Source organism: Brienomyrus brachyistius, chromosome 9, assembly GCF_023856365.1.
Source record: "Brienomyrus brachyistius isolate T26 chromosome 9, BBRACH_0.4, whole genome shotgun sequence".
Classification (NCBI taxonomy): Eukaryota; Metazoa; Chordata; class Actinopteri; order Osteoglossiformes; family Mormyridae; genus Brienomyrus; species Brienomyrus brachyistius.
This window is the reverse complement of record NC_064541.1, coordinates 4842487-4864557: the sequence shown is the minus strand read 5'-3', so window position 1 is coordinate 4864557 and position 22071 is coordinate 4842487. Positions and strand designations below refer to the sequence as shown.

General features: G+C 41.6%; 1 pseudogene; it reads left to right on the top strand.

Moving 5' to 3' along the window:
- The first annotated feature begins 388 nt into the window (after positions 1-388).
- Positions 389-10864, top strand: LOC125748348 (immunoglobulin kappa light chain-like; annotated as a pseudogene).
- The last annotated feature ends 11207 nt before the right edge of the window (positions 10865-22071 follow it).

Here is a 22071-nt window from a genome sequence, read left to right as displayed (position 1 = left end):
CAATTTCTCCACAGGGACCAATAAAGTATCAATTATTATTACTGTATGAGAGACTGTCTAATATCAGATAGATAACAGACTCATACTGTGCTGAGCTTGTCTGAGAGAGATGATTAGCAAATGCTCTCCCACAGTATCTCAGCACTCTGTACAAAGAACTTTATATGCTCAGTATCTGCTCCTGTTTATCTAATTGTTCTCATTTTAACTGGATGTTAAGGAGTAAATTAATAAACGTCATGTAAGTGCACATTAAAATGCTTTTTCACTGTTACTTAAGTTCCCATGTGAACAGCCAATCAGATCAGCCTGATGTGTGTCTCTCTGTTTCCTCTCTGTTTCCTGCCCTTTCATCCCGACCACGACCATGATCTTAGCAGCAGAGCAGTTTATTCTAAACAGTGGAAGCACAAAAATGTTCAGACTCTTTGGTCTTCTCATTTTCATTAGTAAGGCCCTATAATATAAATTATTTTGGGATTTTAATATTTTCATTTATCTGTATGATGTGATCAGTGGAATTTGGCCATTTAATCTGCATCATAGTTAATAGTTATTTAGATTACTATTATATGTCTTATTTGATTATGATTTTTTTTGTTTTTCTGTTTTTGCAGACACTGCACTGACTACAGATGTTGTTCAGCCCAGTCACCTGATGAGGGTTCAGCTTGGAGACAGTGTGACCCTGACATGCTTCTGTCAAGGAGAAACAACTTTTGTTACTTTGTTTAAGCAAGCTGTTGGTCGGAAGCCCCAGCCCATGGCGAAAGCACTTCTCTACGTACCTGGTGAATTTTACAAGGAATATAAAAGCATAAAACGTTACTCCTTACTGAATGCAGAGGGGAGTTTTAACCTCACTATTTCTAACGTGGAGCCGTCAGATTCTGCAGTGTATTATTGTGCTGCTGTGTTTCTTCATGAGGTCACCTTCGGGAATGGAACCTTTGTCATAATCACAGGTAAATGAGATTCCAACTATTTTCATATTTGCTTTATTATAATGTCAGTAAGATTATTCCCTGCAAAATAATTTTGACAGTTTAGTTGTTTGTCAATATAAAATTAGCAAAGATACCTTATTGTCTGCTTTGTTCCATAAATGTTTTTCTAAACATCAAACAAAAATCATTCATTATTATTATTATTATTATTATTATACAATTTGTTGCATTTTGCTTGCTGTCAGCCAAAAGCCTAACCTTCTCTTTATACAGATGTTAATGTTACACATTGCAGCCTCTTTAAAACAAATAACATAAAAAAATGTTTGAGTTGTTATATACAGTATAGGACTGTGCAAAAATCTTAAGCAACAAAAGAAAATTATTTTTGACGTTATTTATCTGAGCAGTCAGTGTGTATTCACTCTGAAAAAAAAAATGCATGATTTAACATATGAACTAGGGATGTGCACCATTCAGAACTGATTTGAGAATGAAATTCTCAAATACGTATCCTAAAATTCAGGATTTTGAATACATATATGAACTTGAATTTCAGTTCATTTTGTTAATCTGAATTACATTTGAATTGTGGTTGAAAACAGGTTGTGGCATTGAAATTTATATTTGAATTTAAAGAAGAAGAACGAAAAAGGGTTTGGATTCAAATTCAAGTTCATATACGTACTGTAGGTGTAGCTTTTAACTAAAATATGAACTTTAATTTAAATATGAATTATACATAAACACATTAACATTGTTATACATCATTGTTATAAAAATGTCGTTTTGTAAAGAATGAAATAATGCAACATTTGAAGTGTCACCTAAAATAATAATTATACTGTCATTTTGTGCACCATGGTGGATCTGCTCATAGGAAGAGCTGAGTGTCTCTCCTTAAAAGTCAGTGTTGGCTGCAGTGACGGCAGTTTCTAACCTAAGAAACGTCCCTGTTGGGGAAAGCGCCCGGCGTTTCCACCCCAACTCCACATTTATGAGACACACACAGGTTACAGTTTTACTTGCAAGGGTACCCACACTCTCTGCAATGCAAACTACAGCAGAATGTGTTACAAAGGGTGGTTCCCCTTGTCTTCTTTATTTATAGTCAATGGGGGGCGCAAGAGAGGGAAGTGAGATTCTTATCTAAGTAGGCAGCTGTTAACCACCTACTTAGAGTACAATAGCTAAGAGTATGTGGCTAGAAGATAAGAAATAACGTATACATATATATTTACACTCATTGCTGATCATACAGAAATGATTAACAACTGTTTCTTCAACCTAACAGTCCCTCCTGTTTATCATGACAGTATGATCAGAAGCATCAACATTGTACAAGTTGCAAAAGCACTTTAGGTACAACCTTCATTTAGACCACATTGTCATTATCCTGGAAAACATTTAATTCCGGTTCTTCAGGTCCGAGCCCTGCACGGGTGCTTTCGGCTCGGCCGTCATTATGAATTATATGTCTTCTTCATCGCCATCGCTGGAAACAGGCTCTGTCTCTATAGTTTGGGTAAGGGAGAGAAACATTGTACTGCGTGTCCGAAAAGCAGCGTTAAGAGCTTGATTAATAAACATTTTCAAACATGGTATAACAGTAATAAAACAACAGAAAAATAAAATGAAAAACAAAAGAAAATATAAGTGAAACATTACTTTGATATCCTATACCTGCAGAAGATATTCATAGCTCTGCCATACACCGTAGGTCCTTCACTATGAGTGAGCATTACTGAACAAACATAGCAATTTGTCACATTTTTCGCTGTTACAGTATCATGTACATATCGGTACCAGTAGTTTTGCATAAATGGATGTGAGTGGTCAGCGGGCAACGGGCGTAGATGGAAGTCATCATGGGTCCATCGCCGTAGGTGCTGTAATGGAGCTGGTGAGAGCCAGGACAACCATACAAGTCCTACAACAAGAATGACCCCTAGAGTCACTTTACCACATCCCCACCCTATCAGGGCCATCCTAAATAGAGTGCAGCTCAGTTGTTTTCTTCACCGGGTTGAGACAACAGCACCCTATTGGTTACTGTGCCTTTGTAGCGGACTTCCACTGCTACTCTGTTGCTGAGGCCTCTGATAAGGGCTTGATGGGTTTACAGTGACTTTTGTGTATCCAGGAAGGTCGTTCTGCGATCTTTACTGCTGTTGGTGTTGTAAGGAGGACTTGATAAGGACCGTCCCACCGAGGTGTGCTCCAATCTTTCCGCAACAGGACCTTGACCAGGACCCAATCTCCCGGCTGCAAGTTATCCTGTTGAGTAGAAACAGAATTTACCGGCAGACTACTGGGGCTATGTTTTTGTTGTGATGTTAGTAGTTTACGCATCCAATCGGCCAGCGTATTTTCTCGGTCTGCTTTTTCTATGTCATTCATTTCAGTTGCTAGGGGAAATGGTCTACCATACACTATTTCAAAAGGTGTTAATCCTGCAGGAGTGGGAGTTATTCTCATCCATAATTTTACTAGAGACAAACATTCTGGCCACGGCCTTTTTGTCTCTTCCACTGTCTTTCTTAGCCTTGTTTTAATAGTGCCGTTGGTCCTTTCCACTAAGCCTGCGCTCTGAGGGTGATACGCACAATGATTCTTAAGCGTAAAACCTAATGCTTGTGAGCAAAGGGACATAGTCTGATTTACAAAATGAGTCCCATTGTCTGATCTTATAATATGAGGTATGCCATAGGTAGGGAAATAATGGCTTACCAAACATTTTGCAACGGTCATTGCATCACAATGCTTTACAGGGTATATTTCTACCCACTTAGAAAAGGTGTCTATAATAACTAGACAGTATTTCTTTCCTTGTGACCAAGATAATTCAATAAAATCCATATGTACAACTTGAAACGGATACTCAGCTGTGGGGAACTGGCCACGTTTTGGTCTGATGTTTCCTTGTGCATTGTGTTTACAACAAATTAAGCATGTCCTACAAAATTGTTTTGCATAATCAGAAAAATTTATAGCATAGAAATATTGTTGTATGATATGTACCATCCCTCCTGTTGAGACATGAGTATTTCCATGGCTCACCAAAGCAGCTGTTTTGTATAAATTTTTTGGTAGGATGGGCTTGTCATTCATATAGTAAACTTTCTCTCGTTGTATTGCTCCTCTTTTGATCCAACTTTGTACTTCTATTTTAGGAGCATGAATCTGTGCATCACATAGCACATCGCTATCTATAAAAAGAATGTCTGCCACTGATAAGGTAGGTTGTTTCAGTGCCGCTTCTTTGGCGGTTTTATCTGCAAAACTATTTCCTGCGGTTTCTGCAGAGTCATCAGTCTGGTGTGCTTTGCATTTGCACAGTGCAAAGTGAGTCGGTAAATGCACAACGTCTAATAATCTAAGTAGCAAATTTGTATGAGTAAGAGATGTGCCCTGTGATGTTCTAAAACCTCTATTTTTCCAGACTCTTGCATGGTGATGGACAGCTGCAAACACATATTGACTATCAGTGTAGATAGTAAGTGACTTGTTCTTGAACAGTTCACATGCCCTGATCACAGCATAGAGTTCAGCCGCTTGTGCTGAACAAGTAGAAGGGAGTGCATTGGCTTCTAACACTTCAGTAGATGTAACTACAGCATACCCAACTTTATTTTTTCCCATATCATTTTTTGATGCTGAGCCATCTACATAAACAACTTCTGATCCTGGTATAAAAGTTTGCAGAATATCTGCTCTTGGTTTTGTTTGTTCTTCTATTGTTGCTTTGCAAGAATGTGGCTCCCCATCCTCTGCGGTGGGGAGGAGCGTGCTAGGGTTCAATAGGCCACACCGCTGAAGTTCAATGTTAGGTTGTGAGAGCAAAAGTGACACTAAGGTAAGATGTCTTGTATGTGTTAAGAATGGAAGCGGTGTCTGCAACAAGATTAGAGACACAGAATGAGGAACTTTAAGTATGAGGGGGTGACAAAGTACCAATTCTGCTGATACCTTTACTGCTTCTGCAGCAGCTGCACATGCCTGTAAACACTGTGGAAAGCCAGCTGCTACTGCATCTAATCGTTTTGAATAGAATGCTAACGGTCTCTCTTTTGCTCCGAATGGCTGTGTTAATACTGCTTTCATATAACCTTGATTAGCATCTACACATAGGGTGAATGGTTGTTGATAATCTGGTAGAGCAAGGGTCACATTGGTTTGCAACATTCTTTTTAAATTTGTAAAAGCATTTTCTCCGTCCTCAGTCCATTGTATTTTGTCCTTTAGAGTCATCTCCTTCCCGTATATTAAATTTTGCAAAGGTTGAACTAGAAAAGCATAATCTGGTAACCATTCTCTACAATAATTGCAGAGCCCTAAAAAGGACATCATCTGTTGTTTAGTCTGTGGTTTAGGTGCTTCCTGTATAGCTTGTTTCCTTATCTCTAGCAGCGAGCGACCTTTTTGTGAAAGGTTATGCCCTAAATAGACAACTGTCTTTTTGCAATACTGCAACTTCTGTTTAGAAGCTTTATGTCCAGTATTGTATAAATGCTGAAGCACAGTTAGGGTAGTTTCTTTGCAATGTTGTTCTGAATCTGCTGCTATTAAGATATCATCCACGTATAGTAATACCTGACTATGTGATGGTATTTCACAGGTACTCATAGAGTATCTAAGGGCCATGGTATATACATGTGGACTTTCAGAAAATCCCTGAGGGAGTCTAGTATATGTATATTTTTTCCCTTTATAGGTAAATCCAAATAAATGTTGAGAATCAGGGTGCAATGGTACTGAGAAAAATGCATTACTAAGATCCACTACTGAGAAGTAGCTTTTATCAGGAGTCAATGAGTTGAGCAATAAGTGTGGGTTAGGCACGTCTGGTGCTGCATGTTGCACTATGTTATTAACCGGTCTTAAATCCTGCACCATGCGCCATTTCCCTGTATGTCCCTTCTGGACTGGAAAGATAGGAGTGTTGCAAGTGGCTTCAGGAGCCTCTCACAATATTCCTGATGCTAACATGTCTTGCACTACAGGGGCTATACCTTTTTCTGCTTCAGGTTTTAATGGGTATTGCCTAACTACCGGACGGTGTTCTGATTTCACAATTACTTTGTAAGGTGGAAACCCCTTTACCAGCCCTACATCAGTGGGGGAGGACGACCACAACCCTTCTGGGAGGCGATCTAGATCTGGACATGATCCCTCCTCCAGGGTTGAAAAAATTTGTCAGGTTGGGTCCTTTAAGTGTGTGGTGGGAGTGGTTTGAACTCTCCATCCCAAAGGAAACCGCCACACATTGTGTTTCTCATCATAGCTCCAACAGGAGCCAGATACGGGTTGGTAGTCATTGTAACTGTGCATAGAATCTCGTAAGAACATCTCTACATCTCTCCACTGCATCTGGGGTGGTTTTGAAAGAGATACGTGTGGTGTTCTCTCTCTAAATACAGCCTGTTGCTTGTTAGATAAAATGACTGAGGCTGCTGAAAACCCAGTGGTGGGGTTAACATACATATGTTGTAAGGTAATACAAGTGTCTTGGAGGGCATGAAACGTTTTGTCATAGACATAATCTGGTCCAAGGGTGTCTTTGTACCACATAGTGACGTGTAAGGCATCGTCAGGCATGAACTGGGCCTGTCTAGGGGACTGCTTTTCTCTAGTTTTCCGCAATAATTCTCGTGTCTGTGCAGTTCCCCCTAGGTCCAGAGACCAGTAATATTGTGGTGTTGTGGTTCCTTGCACAACATAAGCTTCTTCATTTACGATTGCTTTCATGCCAGTGGCTGTGGCAACCACGCTAATGCCCATTTGTACCATAAGGTCTCGGCCTAACAAGTTAACAGGACAAGAAGGGCTTATTAACACCTGTGCTTGACATTCAAGTCCAGTTTCCTTATCTTTTACTGCAACTGGGTTTGTTAACTGATGTCTGTCTGTCTGACCTCCTGCCGTTTTTATATTTATGACTGATGAAGAATATGTGACTCCGGGAGGACTGGAGGTTAGGACAGTCCTACATGCTCCAGTGTCACACAGACATTCATATACTTTGCCGTTTATGACTAACTTCCGACTTGGCAAGGTTTCCCACTGCCTTTCTGCTAATAACTGACACACTGCTTGTAAATCTATTTCCTTATCTAAAAGGTCTTGTAAAGTGACCTCCGTTTCCTTTCTTAAAATCACCTCTGTTTTGCCTCGGATGGTGTCGGTAACAGGGGCCTCCGAGGGGGGTCATTGATCATTGTTTTCAATGGAGTTTGGGTTATATGGTTGTTTCCCTACTCTACAATTCCTAGCTAAGTGTCCAGGTTTCCTGCATGTCCAGCAAATGTTATCTTGCTGAGACGAATTCCTGTAATTGTTTCTGAAAACACCTCTCCCCCTTCCTCGGCCTCTTGACCTTCCTCTGAATCCTCCCCTCCCCGGAGGATTCATTTGCACTAGCGCTACTACTTCTGAGGCGCTGAATATTGTGTCTGTCTTTTCCTGTTTCTGCGCTTTCTGCGCGTGTTGAGCATATTATAGTGCTTGTTGGACTGAACCAGTATTCTGATGTACCCAATGTTTGTCAAGATATTTTCGCAATTCGGGCTTTAGGCCTGCGACAAAAGCTCGTTTTAGCTGTTGTTGGTACACTCCTACTGCCTCTTCATCAAATGGGATCCCTGAGTTTCCTCTAAATACAACTCTCATTCTATCCATAAAATCCTCAGGTTCCTCTCCATCTTTTTGTTTACATTGCGCTATTCGTCCATAGTCTGCGCGTCTTACGAAGGCTGTCTCTACCCTGTTTCGCAAGTCTCGTAATGCTTGTATGAGTTCCTGCGAGTCATGTGCTAAGACTTCATCATTATTACCATGTCCTGTGAAGTCTCCCGCTACACGTCCCCATTTATGGGTAAACAACTGTCTGAGACATCTATACATTTCCCTGCCGTTCAAATGAAAACTACTTTGTAATTCTAGGATGGCAGTCCAAAACTCGGGTACCCCTTCTTCAACCGGGGGTATTCCTTTTAAAGCCGCTGTTCTATCCTCAGCGGTCCAGGGTCTATATACTAACATAGTTTCGGGTCCTGCATTATTTGGGCCTCGATTTGGATTTGCCACTTCTACGAGTGGACACACCAAATCATTCTCCCAGTCTTCCTGTTCTGTGTCATTTTTTGGATGCCAGCGTACTTTACTTGTCTCCAGATCCTTTAACGGATACAGAGAAGGGTTAGACCCTCGGGTCATCATTCGAGATGATTCCCCTCCTCCTATTTGTCGTCTATTTACAGCTGGAACTGGTGCAGGCGCAATCATTGGAATTTGTGGGGGCAGTAAGGGAACTGGAGCGGCAGAAGATTTTGTTGCCGTCTCCTCATCTAGTGTAATTAAAGTCGCCTGTAATTTTTTCTCCTTATTTCCCTTTTTTTGCTGTCTTTTATTATCTCTTAATTTACTCTGTTCTAACCATGCATCAGAAAAAACATATTCTTTTTTTCTGTCTTTACCTTCTTTCTTATTGGTAGTCTGTAACATCTCCAGTTTTAAGTTTCCCTGTAATTTTAATATATCTGGAGTGTGGAGTTTTCCTTCAAACCCATGTTTTTTTCCTCCATCTCTGACTACTTATTTGTCCTGATCCTGGCTTATATCCTTCCATAAACTTCTCATCTCCCTCTAGTTCCATTTGTTTACTTTGATTCTTCCCCATTGTTACCTTTTAATGGATACACTACAAAAAATAAAAAATCCTAAAAGCAAGTCTCTGGCATGAGACCTCAGGAGGACACTAACACGGCCTTCTACTGCTCCCTATTAGAGCAGCGGTGTTAGTTTTCAGGGATGAAACCCGTCCTTGATCCTTCAGTCACCAGTATGTTGTTGCTTTTAGGGTGGATCGTGTAGGTTAATCTAAAACCTATAAAAACACATCCACATACAACACTGTATATATTTCCAACAACGCCTACTTTCTCTCCCGGTTAATTTCGGCTAACCTCAACCACATGCATGTCTTGGCCACCTACTTATTTAGGTGCCGTATCTCTCACTTGGCCACCTACTCACTTAGGTGCCATATCTCTCACCTGTATAGTGTGCTCTCTGATCCGTCACCGAGGTCCTTCAGACATCACCAGACGTCGAGCGCAGTTCTAACCACCGGCCTGATGACGAATTCACATCACAGGTCTTTCTTGCACCCGACTTCGAGTGGCTGTCGACAGACTTCGGTGTCGCTTCTCTCGGCGTACTGGAGACGTCTTCGGGGTTCCTCGGATCCGGCTCGAAGGACCAAATTCTATGTTGGGGAAAGCGCCCGGCGTTTCCACCCCAACTCCACATTTATGAGACACACACAGTTTACAGTTTTACTTGCAAGGGTACCCACACTCTCTGCAATGCAAACTACAGCAGAATGTGTTACAAAGGGTGGTTCCCCTTGTCTTCTTTATTTATAGTCAATGGGGGGCGCAAGAGAGGGAAGTGAGATTCTTATCTAAGTAGGCAGCTGTTAACCACCTACTTAGAGTACAATAGCTAAGAGTATGTGGCTAGAAGATAAGAAATAACGTATACATATATATTTACACTCATTGCTGATCATACAGAAATGATTAACAACTGTTTCTTCAACCTAACAGTCCCAAACACTTTTCCTGCATCAAAAGTCAAACTAGTCCCTATTCCTGCCATGAAAGGTTCACATAATGTCACCGATACCTGAACCAACCATGTTTATCAGAGGATGCCAACCCTTTGGCTCCAGCTTTCTCTGCACACGCTGAGAGAGTCTTCAGTGTAGCAGGAAAAGATTTCAGGCCAGAAGATTGCAAATTAAATCATGAAACCTTTGAAGATATTATGCTGAATAAATGTAATAATAATGAAAAATTAGCAATGTGTATTGGAATAAAGCATAATTGTATTTGCCATGACGTTTTGCTTTTCGCTGTAGTGCTATGGTTGAACGGAAAAACTTACTTTTGTGTGCATAAGAAAATAAATAGGAGGAACTACGAAACCAAGTAATTCCTTTTACTATGTATACTTTTTCTTTAATGTTAAAAGATAGACAAACTAGTAATGGGCAAACAGCTCTTCGGCTCTTGAATTAAATTATGCAGGTACTACAGCAAAATGCTCAAAAATACCAAAACACATCAAGAGCTAAATATGCAAAAACAATAAATACCTTCCTGTGGAAAAGGGGCAACATAAACCAAATGTAAAGTCACGAAAATCATGAAAATATAAAGTACACTTTACACACTTCATTTCTTTGAATTGAAATTAATTATATTCATCTACCTTCATACATTAATACAAGACATTATATGATTATAATGTTTGTTATTATCATATAATTTTTATTTAGGTATTATGTAGGTGCAGTTAATGTATAGTGTTACCTGATATATACTAATAAGCAGTAATACAATAAAAAGAGAGAAGAATGTCAGCTGTTCTCCAAGAAGTTACTGATTTCTTGGATGGCTAGAAGAACATCGATTCAGTTCCCAAAAATCTGTAAGAACAATTTTTGAGGATCTGTATTTTCCATTGTTATTCTCAAAGGGCTGTCATCATGACTATTTTGCTTTTCAGGTAAAGACTCCAACAGCAGGACTGTGGTACAGCAGCCTGTGTCTGACACATTGCAGCCAGGAGACTCTGTGAGCCTGCAGTGTACGATAGAGACTGGGAGCTGTGCAGGAGAACACAGTGTTTACTGGTTCAGACATGGATCAGGAGAATCCCTTCCTGGAGTCATTTACAGCCATGGAAACAGCAGTGATGAGTGTGAGAAGAGCCCTGAGGCTGGATCTCCTACACGGAGCTGCGTCTACAGCCTCCCCAAGGGGAACCTCAGCCTCTCCGATGCTGGGACTTACTACTGCGCTGTGGCCATGTGTGGGGAGATGCTGTTTGGGAACGGCACATAGCTGGATATAGATGGTAACACCCAGTGTGGGGAGATGCTGTTTGGGAACGGCACACAGCTGGATATAGATGGTAGCACCCAGTGTGGAGAGTATATCTGCTTCAAAGTTTTATTTAGCTTATTCTGCTATTAAGACATTTATTTCTTTTTTTAATGTAATGAATTTTCTAATTTAAGTGCTTAAATTAAATTACACAGATGTTAATTTAATAATTATCCATCCATCCATCCATTTTCCAAACCGCTTATCCTATTGGGTCGCGGGGGGTCCGGAGCCTAATTTAATAATTATTTCAAATATTAATATCCATCCATCCATCCATTTTCCAAACCGCTTATCCTATTGGGTCGCGGGGGGTCCGGAGCCTAATTTAATAATTATTTCAAATATTAATATAAATTGTTAAAATACAAAATACTAGAAGTTCATGTTAAAAATGGACTATTTACAAAACAACTGCTGTAATGTGTTATCGATTTGATCTTTAACTAATGTAATGTAAGCAAATGGGAAATGTGTCTCTATATCATTATGCTGAAATCTATCTCTTTGTTACAGGCTTTCAGAAGCTGCTGGATCCTCTTCACTCTGGCTTGCTGATAGTTTTATCTTGCAGCATTATTCTGAACGTTGCTCTCATTTGTATAAGATGTAAACTGACCTGTACACACTGTGCAGGTACGCTGCCCGGCTTTATGCACTCAGAAGGACAAAATGTAGATTTTAACAAATTATAGAAATATAAAATTGTTTTATGATAGATAACATTTTCATATTAAAACCACTCTTGCAGGTAATACAGTTTTAAAATCCATTATTAAATCTCACCTTATTTATATAAACCTTTTTGTACTGTAAGATTTACATTTTTGTATTATATCTTTCATATTTTGCAAAATCTATTGAAATATACATGTTGCAATAAGTTGCATATCAATAACTTTTATTACCAAGATCTCCTTTATAGCAATTTTATTATATATGATATATGAGAACAAATGACACGTATCCAAACATGCACACTTAAATTGACAGAAGTCATTTTTACTTTCATTTTTGAGACAAAAAGGATGTTGATTGCTTGAAAATTCGGAATGTTATCTGACCACGGTATGATACCGTGCGAAATTAAATAATATATTGATGTGTTATATATTTTAAACAGATGAAAAGAACAGTGATATATCAAAAGTGGAATGGTCACGCAAGCAAGTATGTAATAAATATTTCAAATTACAAATCGTCAGTAAAACAAATGAACCTCAGACTGATTTCCATCCTGGGATCAGCATTTTAAGTGCTATTTGTGAAAATAGGTAATAGCAAACCGATTTGATCCATCCAATTCTGCCATCTTTGTCTCCACAGTGCCATGACGAGGACACACTGAATTACGCTGCCCTGAACCTTAAGAAGCCAAAACCCAGGAGACAGAAGAAAGACGGGAATAATGACACTCTGTATTCTGACCTCCGCTACAGAGATTATGAATAAAGATGCTTCTCATTCATGTCAGTCACACAGAGTGTTCAGGGTGTAGCTTTAATAATGTTCAGAGGAGGGCAGGGGAGCCAGTGCTTCTGAGACTGAATCACGGGATTTTACGGAGCACCGGTGCTGAGTTTGGTGTCAGTGTGTTTGGGGCGCATTTTTACTGGAAGTGCAAATGTTCAAGCCAGACTGGGGGCTGAGGGAGGGGGAGAGGGGAGCCACAGAGATTATTTCTTCATGGCATGGGGGGGAATAAGCGGCTTTAATGTTGTGGAAAGGCTGAGTTGCTGCAATCAGTTCTTTGATGTCACACATGCTTACTTGTCTCCCTTGTGTACCATGCTGAATGGTTTGGGGCAAACGCACAGGGACTGATCGATTATATTAAACAGATGAAAGAAACTGAATGAAAATTTCAAGTGTTCTTAAATTACGTTTTTCATTTAATTGTGTGTTCTGGATGTATTTTTGAGTATATACATGTACCTGTATATGTACCTGTATATATACCTGTGTCGTTAATAACGATGTGGATAATTAAGAAAGAGGAGTTTTGTTTCTTGCTCCCTGTCTTGTTACTTGGCTCACAAACATACACACACATAGACACACACACAAACATACACAGACACACAAACACACACACACATAGACACACACACACACAAACACACATGCACACATGCACACACACACACTGCTACGGCTCTGTAAGAACACTACCATGCTCTTTTGTGTGAGTGGGGTGGGGGGTGTTAAATAAGATGAAAATGACAATGGCTGTACTTTTGTTATGTCAGTTGTGTTTCTATAGTCATTGTATCATATTCCACAAGCTTTTTATTCTACAAGATGTACAAGCCAGTCAGTGTATTCAGTGGGGTGTTCAGGAGTCATTAGGTTCTGAAAAATGTCTTGCATTTAAAACATAATGTACTTTTGAATACTTAAGTATTTTTAGATGCAAATACTCCAGTACTTTAACTGAAGTAAAAAATTAACTGAAAAACTTTGAGTATTATTTGACGAGGAGTATCTATACTTAACTCAAGTAGTGAAGTTGTGTACTTTGTCCACCTCTGTCCAAAAGTGACATACAGCTGTAAGCTGTTTGGGTTTGTTTGTCTGCTGAGTGCTTCTCTGCAGTGCTGCAGATGTTTCCACTGGTTAGATGCAGCTCAGGAAGACTGACCCACTGACTGCACTGTGCTGGACTCACTTTGCAAAGAGTAAAAACCACACAGACAGAACAATATCTGCTTCTTGTAAGACCCTGTTTCCTCTCTACCTCACCCAGGTCACGCTTTCAAGTATTCAGCCTAAGTTATTTTATCCAAACAAGCCACCATTATTATTCATGCAGCTGGACATTTGACTGGAGCACATGATTGCTACATATCACTACTGTACATGGAACGGAATGTACAGTTTTCACAACAGAACTTTAGAAAAGCAAAATTCTCATCAGTCCACATCTCTAACCACCACACATCCTAGGGCTCCCATTTATAATGGTACATTTTTGTTTTATTCACATTCTTTTTCATCACACAGATAAACACCATCCATTAATCTTACAGCATGTATCCTGGTCAGGGTGATGGGGACGACACCACCTATATCGAGTGTGATTTAAGGCCAAGACCTTAAAAGGGAGAGTCAAGACTGAGGCTTGTTACAAGAGCAGTGGGGCACAAAACAACAAACAACATCATTATGAATGTAAAATAAATGGATGTATATATAAATATAGGGTAATAATAGAAACAAAAAATAAGAATATATTACATACAGAGGAATATTATAGGAATATTAAAATTAACTTATACACAATCCTTAACTTATACACAATCCTATTGCATGTAACATTATTGCTCATGTGCCAGATATTAGCCTCCCAAAGGAAGCTGCCACACAGGGCATAATGCACTGGCTCAATGCAACACTGCACATCAGTGAATAAGGAGGAACAATATTGCAGATCAGCAGCAGATAGAAACTGTATCAGAAGACAGTGAACAGGGGAAAAGTTCAATGAGCAGAGTGCAGATTATAAAGCCTGACTGCTGTGGGGCCCAATGACCTGCGGTACCGTTCTGTCACACGCCGGGTGTCTGAGTCTCTTACTGAAGGAGCTGCCCTTACGGGCCTCCATAGTCTGCTGGGGGGGTGAGAGGTGTCACATAAAATTGATGACAGCCTTGTTATCAGCCTGCTCTCATCCATCTACTCTACAGTGCCAAGGGACGCTCCTCCCTGATGATGAGAGGAGTCTAAGCATGTGGACATTTGGGATAATGTGAGTTCAGAACTGGATGGTCAGCTGTACGACTTCCAGTCTGTAGGCAGACTCATCACCTTCAGTTATGATGGCAAACACAGTAGTATCACCTGCAAAATTCAGGATCTTCACTGGAGCAGCAGTGATTTGTGTAGAAATTGAAGAGAAGAGGGAGAGCACAGAGCCTGGAGGAGCTCAGTGCTGAGGGTCAGCGTGTCTGATGTGTGCTGTAAGCATACAGATGTCCTGCATTTGTGGAACATTTTGTTTGTGCTGCTGTTTATATGTGTTGTTGACGCTGCAGTCAGTAATTTTCCACTAGCAGTCTCACCTCTGCATTTTACAGGAAGACTGACCGACTGAGAGCAGGGTGTTTGTGTCTCTCTTCTCAGTGAGCGAAAACCACACAACCATCAGGTCCTCAGCTCAGGCCCACTGCTTCACTAGAAAAACCACAAAGGGTATTTTTATCTAAAAGTGGGTGAGCAAGTGAGATGTTATTGACAGCATGAATTTGTCTACTAACATTTTAAATTCAAACCTAAAAAGCAGTATGTCCAGGATGTCAGTAATTACATTTAGTCAGTATGAACAATTTGGTTGCAATAATATAGAATAATGTAGAATTTTGCATAATTCATGCATAATTGCATGATTTCTGATAACTGATAAGTAGAAAATATGTTTAGTCTCTTGCTTGGTGGTAAGAAAAAAGGAGAACCACAAAGAGCACAGTCATTTTCAAGGTTATTTCTCACTGGTCAGTGTGAAAGGCTGCGTCATTAATATAACGCCGGGCTCAGCACAGTGACTGCACCTGCGCTGCACTGTAGAACACAAGCCAGGCTGCAGACCATCAGCCCTGAAAGTTAAAACAGGACTCGTATGTGTGTCATGTGGTGTTTAATAAAAATTTACAGGACAGAACATAGTGGATTCAGTTTCCTTTGCTCTTACACTCCCAGTCCAAAGTGTGGCCACGACTGCTGTCAATGCATCTGTCTCTTTTTTCACCTTAATTTTTCACCTGTGTTATTCACCTTAATATCAAAAGGCTCCAAAGCAGTACAGTAATGCAGAACAAATATTGTAACTAACAAGGAAGTGGGGAGGTAATGGACAGAAGTGTTGGTTTTTGGTAACTCCACTCCTCTGACCTCCACTGTAATTTTAGGTTCCTTGGAACAATATTGTAAACCAGTCATCACACACCTAGGGGTTAAAGTCGACACCAACCTTAAGTTTGACACTCAGATAAGGTTAGTTGTCAAGTCAAGCTTTTTACAATTGAGGCAGTTGGCCAAAATAAAGCCAATTCTTTCTAGGCAGCACTTTGAGACAGTAATCCACTCTTTTGTCACTACTAGTTTGGACCACTGTAACGCCCTCTATGTTGGGGTTAGAGGCTCCACTATTGTTCACCTCCAGAAGGTTCAAAATGCTGCCGCACATGGAAATATGAGCATGTCTCCCCCATTTTAGCCTCACTCCACTGGCTGCCCGTACATTTTAGGATTCATTTTAAAATTCTGTTATTTGCTTTTAAAGCCCTCAGTGGTCTTGCTCCATCTGACCTCTGTGAGCTGCTTCACCCTTACACCCCCACCCGCTCTCTCAGGTCAGCTGATCAGCTGTTCCTGACGGTTCCTAAGACTCAGCGTGAGCTTAGAGGGGATCGAGCCTTTGCAGTCGCAGCTCCTAAAATGTGGAATGACTTGCCTTTTCACATTAGAGAGGAATCCCCTCTGTCCGTTTTTAAATCTCTTCTAATCTCTTCTCCTTCACCTTTGACACATTGTGAGATGTTAATTTTAATAGTAAATCTTATTTTAATCTTAGCCTTTTCTTTATTAATTAATTGATTTTTTTAAATTTTTATTAATGGCCTTTTACTCACATTGAATGTTTTGGTTTTTATTAAATTTCTTTTACTTCGTTTTTAAGTGTGTGAATGTTTTTATTTATTCCTTTGTGCAGCACTTTGGTCCATAAGGTTGTTTAAAGTGCTTTTCAAATAAAGAGCTGGATTGGATTACATTGGAAGATGGCTCAACAAATCTCTTTCACAGAATGTAAAATTCGACAGAGGGCGCAAGGTGACATTCTGTCAGGGGCCCAGAATTTTTAGCTACACCTCTGTGTTACTGTGTTTTTTTTGTTCTAGCCATCAATAACTCTGGAGTTGCTATATCGCCACCTGGTGGTGAAAAGATCAGACAAAAATATGTACACATGTTACCAACAGTTTGAAATTGAAGTGCAGAGTTAACAGGTTTAATTAATCGTCCCCACGGATGCCAGTCATGAAATTTGAGAATTGCAAATTAAAACACAGGAAAAAATCAGGAACACTACAAGATAAAATATTTAGCAAACACTCAATGTGCATCCAGGGTGACAAGGGACAACTGGAGGATGATATGACAATCTGACAGTGACATTCACAGCACTTTATATGTTGCCAAAAACAGAAAAGGGGATTAAAATCAAGAATCAGAAATCATGTATGAGGGTGGGGCTGCTTGGTGGTGCAGTGATTAGCACTGTTACCTCCCACCACTGGGACTCAGGTTCGAGTCTCCGCCTGGGTCACATGTGTGGGGAGTTTGCATGTTCTCTCTTGCTAAATTGGCCGTAGGAGTGCATGTGTGTGTGAATGGTGTGTGAATGTGCCTTGCAATGAGCTGCCCCCCCGTCCTGGGTTGTTCCCTGCCTCGTGCACAGATCCTGCCAGGATAGGCTCTGGACCCCCCGCGACCCAGTAGCATAAGCGGTTTAGACAATGGATGGATGTATGAGGGTGAGTCACAATGACGACAGCTGCTCTGTTGACTTGGTCCCAGGAGTCGTCAGCGTTGGTCTGCCGGGGCCCCCGTCCTGTCTGTGGAAGCACCCGTCTTGTTGGCTGTTCTCTCTGCCTGGGCCCCCTCTCCTGCTGCCTCACCTTTGGGTTGAAGTGGCTCCCCAGTGCTTCTGTAAAGCTCTTTGTGTATCTTAGAAAAGGGCTGTATAAATGTAACATTCATTCATTTATTCAAGGTCCCAGCCAGAAGAGTGCAGTACTACACTGTCCCCCACAGCCTGAATCAGCTGGATGTTATAGGATTAAGACACTTCCTGCATTAGGCCATTTACCCTCAGTGTATTTCCATACCCTGACAGGATGGATGACAATACTATGGCCCTAATTTTCAATACACAGTTTTCACAGGAGTCTCACCCTCATCCACATTCTCTGCATTCCTTATCTCATGCTTCTTTGCCACCCGCATCTCCTCTGCCTGCTTTGTCTCATTTTCCCACAATTGAAACACCGTCCAATTTGTCTCTGTTTTAGTTCTACCACATTAGTCCCTGAGCAACCAGTCTGATCCCGTTCCTCTAATTTCAGACGCATCTGGCTTATCTGATTGGGACTGAAGCTGCTGTTACTAGGAAAACCACATTCGTTCCACTGGGGCAGGTCTGACACCGCGTCCTTCCCATATGTCTCCCATAATTGTTGTACAGAATTTCAGCTGGAGTTCTTTCCCAGAAGCAAGTAATTTCACTTTAGCACCTGTTCAGTAAAAGTCAAGTAGGTCTTTAATGTTATTTTTAACTTTACACAGTTGAGTATAGTACAGTTACAAAAGAAACTGTTTCCCTCGGACCAAGGTGCTACTTAAATTAACAGAAGACTAACACATACCAACCTAGCAACATACTGTATGGTGCATAATGAGCAAAAACTGTGCAAACATTGCAGGACAGTGCAAAAAGAGAGGACAACTGACACCAACGAGCACAAACAGCACAGTAAACCCAGTACTGAGAAGGCGCAGTTTGGTTGTCCAATGAGGTAGCAATAAAAATAAATAAAAGTAACTGTAAACATGGCGACAATAAGATAAAAAATAGTAGTTAAATAATAAAGTGTGTTAATGAGTGTATGTGTGTGTGGTATCAGATTAGTCCCTGAGAGTTCAGTAGTCTGACCAGTAGGGGGATAAAGCTGTTTGAGTCTGGCTGTGAAGGCCCGAATGCTCCGGGACCTATTTCCAGAAGGCAGGAGGGTGAAACGATAATGTGAGGGGTGGGTGGGGTCATCCACAATGGTGGTGGCTTTGCGGATGCAGTGTGTGGTGTGAATATCTGTGATGGAGGGGAGAGATATGTTAGGGTTATCTTCTTCTGAAGATGCGCTGGAAACAAACCAGTCTCTGAACACAGAACAACACAGACAGCTGTGATGACGTTTTACTTGCTGCAAGGTGTAGGGAATCCACTTGCAGAGTCTCCGCAGTTTCAGCAAAATGATGGTTTATTGAACAGCAAAAATAATACAATGTAATACAGTGTAGAGACACACCGGGTACTGAAAGGCAGCTCAGATACAAATTGAAGACAGTTCTTCACCCCCCTTTATACCCAAAAAGGCCCTCCCCACCAAGGTGTTGTGTGTAGGTGTTGTGAGTGAATTTACATATAAAGAGTGACCCCCTGGAGTGTGAGGATCCTGAGACAGGGACGGGACAGGACAGGGTGGAGACTTTTATGATCATTGTAATTCAATTCTTATCACCTTATCTTATCCTTATCACCATAGTGGTGCCAACTGGAACCCCCATTCTCTCCCTGGCTTCCCCCATGATCATAAATTCCTAACATTGTCTGCATTCAAATGATCAACCAAGAACCTTGGGACATTTTTACCACTTTTCCTTACAAAGGGAAGCCCGGTCCTGACCTCGAGGTGTCAGCCTCTCAGTCGAACTCAGCCAACTTCGAAAGAGTAACTCCCCTCGCAGTGTCTTTTATTGAGGTACACAAACAGGATATGCAACTGACATTGAACATTGTTTGTCACCATATATGGGGTGGAAATATTCAAGCGACAGTTCTTGAGACGTGTTATTGCTCAATTAAGATCAAGCTGCGGCAGGGTGTTGTTTCTAAGCGTCTAGCAAAATGATGATAAAAAAAGTACATATTTCTCTAACACGATACTCCCAATGATTTTCTCACCTGTCATCACTATCTGTTGTAGGGACTTGTGATCTGAGGCGACACAGTTCTCAAAGCAGACCGTGATGCAGCTGCTCAGGGTGCTTTCAACAGTTCCCCAATAGAGTGTGAGAATGGGAGATGGGCTTTTCTGAGCTTCCGTGGAGAGTAGAGGTGCTGCTGTGCTTTCCTTACTATGGAGCTGATGTTGAAGGACCTGGTGAGATTCTCCGCCAGATGGACAACAAGGAATCTGGTACTCTCTACGATCTCCACAGATGAGCCATCGATGTGCAGCAGAGAGTGGTCACTCTGTGTTTTGTGTTCTTCTAACGTCAACAACCATCTCTTTGGTCAACATTCAGAGACAGGTTGTTGGCTCTGCAGCAGTCCGATAGTCATCACACTTCCTCTTTGTATGCTGAGTCACCGTTTTTATTGATGAGACCCACAACAGTCTTGTCATCTGCCTGATGTTGATGATGGAATTCGAAATGTGCATTGCTGCTCAGTTGTGAGTCATCGGAGTTAACAGCAGTGGGCTGAGCATAAAGTCCTGGGTTCCTGCTACAGCGTCTGAGCAGTTGCCTTCGTCGCCCATAGCTCCTGCGCAGCCCGAGCAGCCGCCTCCGCTGCCCCCTGCGGCCCCAGAGCCCGAGCAGCCGCCGCCTGCTTTGCCCGTAGCTCCTGAGCAGCCGCCTCCGCTGCCCCCTGCGGCCCCAGAGCCCACGCCCGAGGCGCTCCCTCCGCCTCAAATGACTGTGCCCCCTGGGGCTCTTGTTCCTGGCCCCACTCCTGTCCCTGACCCAGCTCCAGACTTTCCTGCCCTAGTCCCCGAGGAGGTCCCGGACAGTCTGACCACCGTGTGTGCCACGCCCCCTGATTATCCACGTGTGCTTCCCTGATCGTACCCAGCTGTGTCCGATTATTTTCAATCAGTCCTGTCTATTTGAGTTCATGTCTTACTAGAGTTCAGTGTCCGTCATTGAAGTCCGTCTGCGTGAGATGTTTCCTGCACCCCGTGTTCCTAATAAATCCCCGTATCCTGCCTGCCTTGCCTGTTTCCTGCCCGTCCGCCGCTCCCGTTAAATGGCGATCGTGACACAAGGCACACGCACATCAAGTACCAATGCAGCAAATACAGATGAACAATTTAGGAGGAATACTAGTCAAAGGAAGGAAGAAAAGCAGCCCACCCTATCTCATGGTCACGGACACAAACATCAGGGAGTGTTATGAAGAAGACATCACACTTAACACCATTGGTTTTATGCAGTGAATTACACCAGAGAGAGTTTTTACATTCTAGCTGTGTTACGTAACATTCCTCAGCCTTCAGGTTTTTTCCACACAATGCACGACATGCAGGGGTGCCAAACAAAACAGCGGAACTGCAGTGTAGCCAATTATTTGTTTCAGTAGTTTTAAGAAAACTAGAACATAAAATGTTTGTTTTACTTAGTCCACAAAAGAGTTTTTACCTATCTTAGTGTATTTTACATCACATACACTCTCGGTCCGTTGTGGAGTCCATCCCACTGTAGTTGGAGAATGCTGCCATCAGTCGCTTGGTGTAGCACTCGCAGGATTTACCAGGCTCCTGTTTAAACTGATGCATCATGCCCCAGTCCATGCGCAGGAGGACCAGTCTCTGAAGGGCTGTCGCATGGTGAGGCCTGTTCTGCCTGGGGTCCAGCAGGTCACTGGCAATGTCCTTCAACTCACAGTGGGCTTGCGTTCATAGTGGGGTACCGCAGGGTTCGATTTTAGGACCACTATTGTTCCTAATTTACATAAATGATATGGATACCAATATATACAGTAAACTGGTGAAATTTGCAGATGACACCAAGGTGGGTGGTGTAGCAGATACTGAATTAGTGGCTCAGCAGCTACAGCGGGATCTTGATTTAATTAGTGACTGGGCCGATACCTGGCAGATGAAATTTAACGTCGATAAATATAAGGTACTCCATCTAGGGAGCAGAAATATAAAGTACAGGTATTTCATGGGTGTCACTGAAATAAAGGTAGCTGATCATGAGAAAGACCTTGGTGTGTATGTTGATGCTTCCATGTCCCATTCTCGCCAGTGTGGGGAAGCAATAAAAAAGGCCAATAGGATGTTGGGGTATATCTCCAGGTGTGTGGAGTTTAAGTCAAGGGAGGTAATGCTAAGATTATACAATTCCTTGGTGAGACCTCACCTAGAATATTGTGTGCAGGTTTGGTCACCATATCTTAAAAAGGACATTGTGGCCTTAGAAAAGGTGCAGCGTAGGGCCACAAAAATGATTCCTGGTCTTAGAGGAATGTCATACGAGGAACGGTTACTTGAGCTAAATCTGTTCAGTCTCAAGCAAAGGAGATTGAGGGGGGACATGATCCAGGTATATAAGATTCTAACAGGTTTGGATGCTGTTCAACCAAATAGTTACTTCAGCATTAGTTTAAA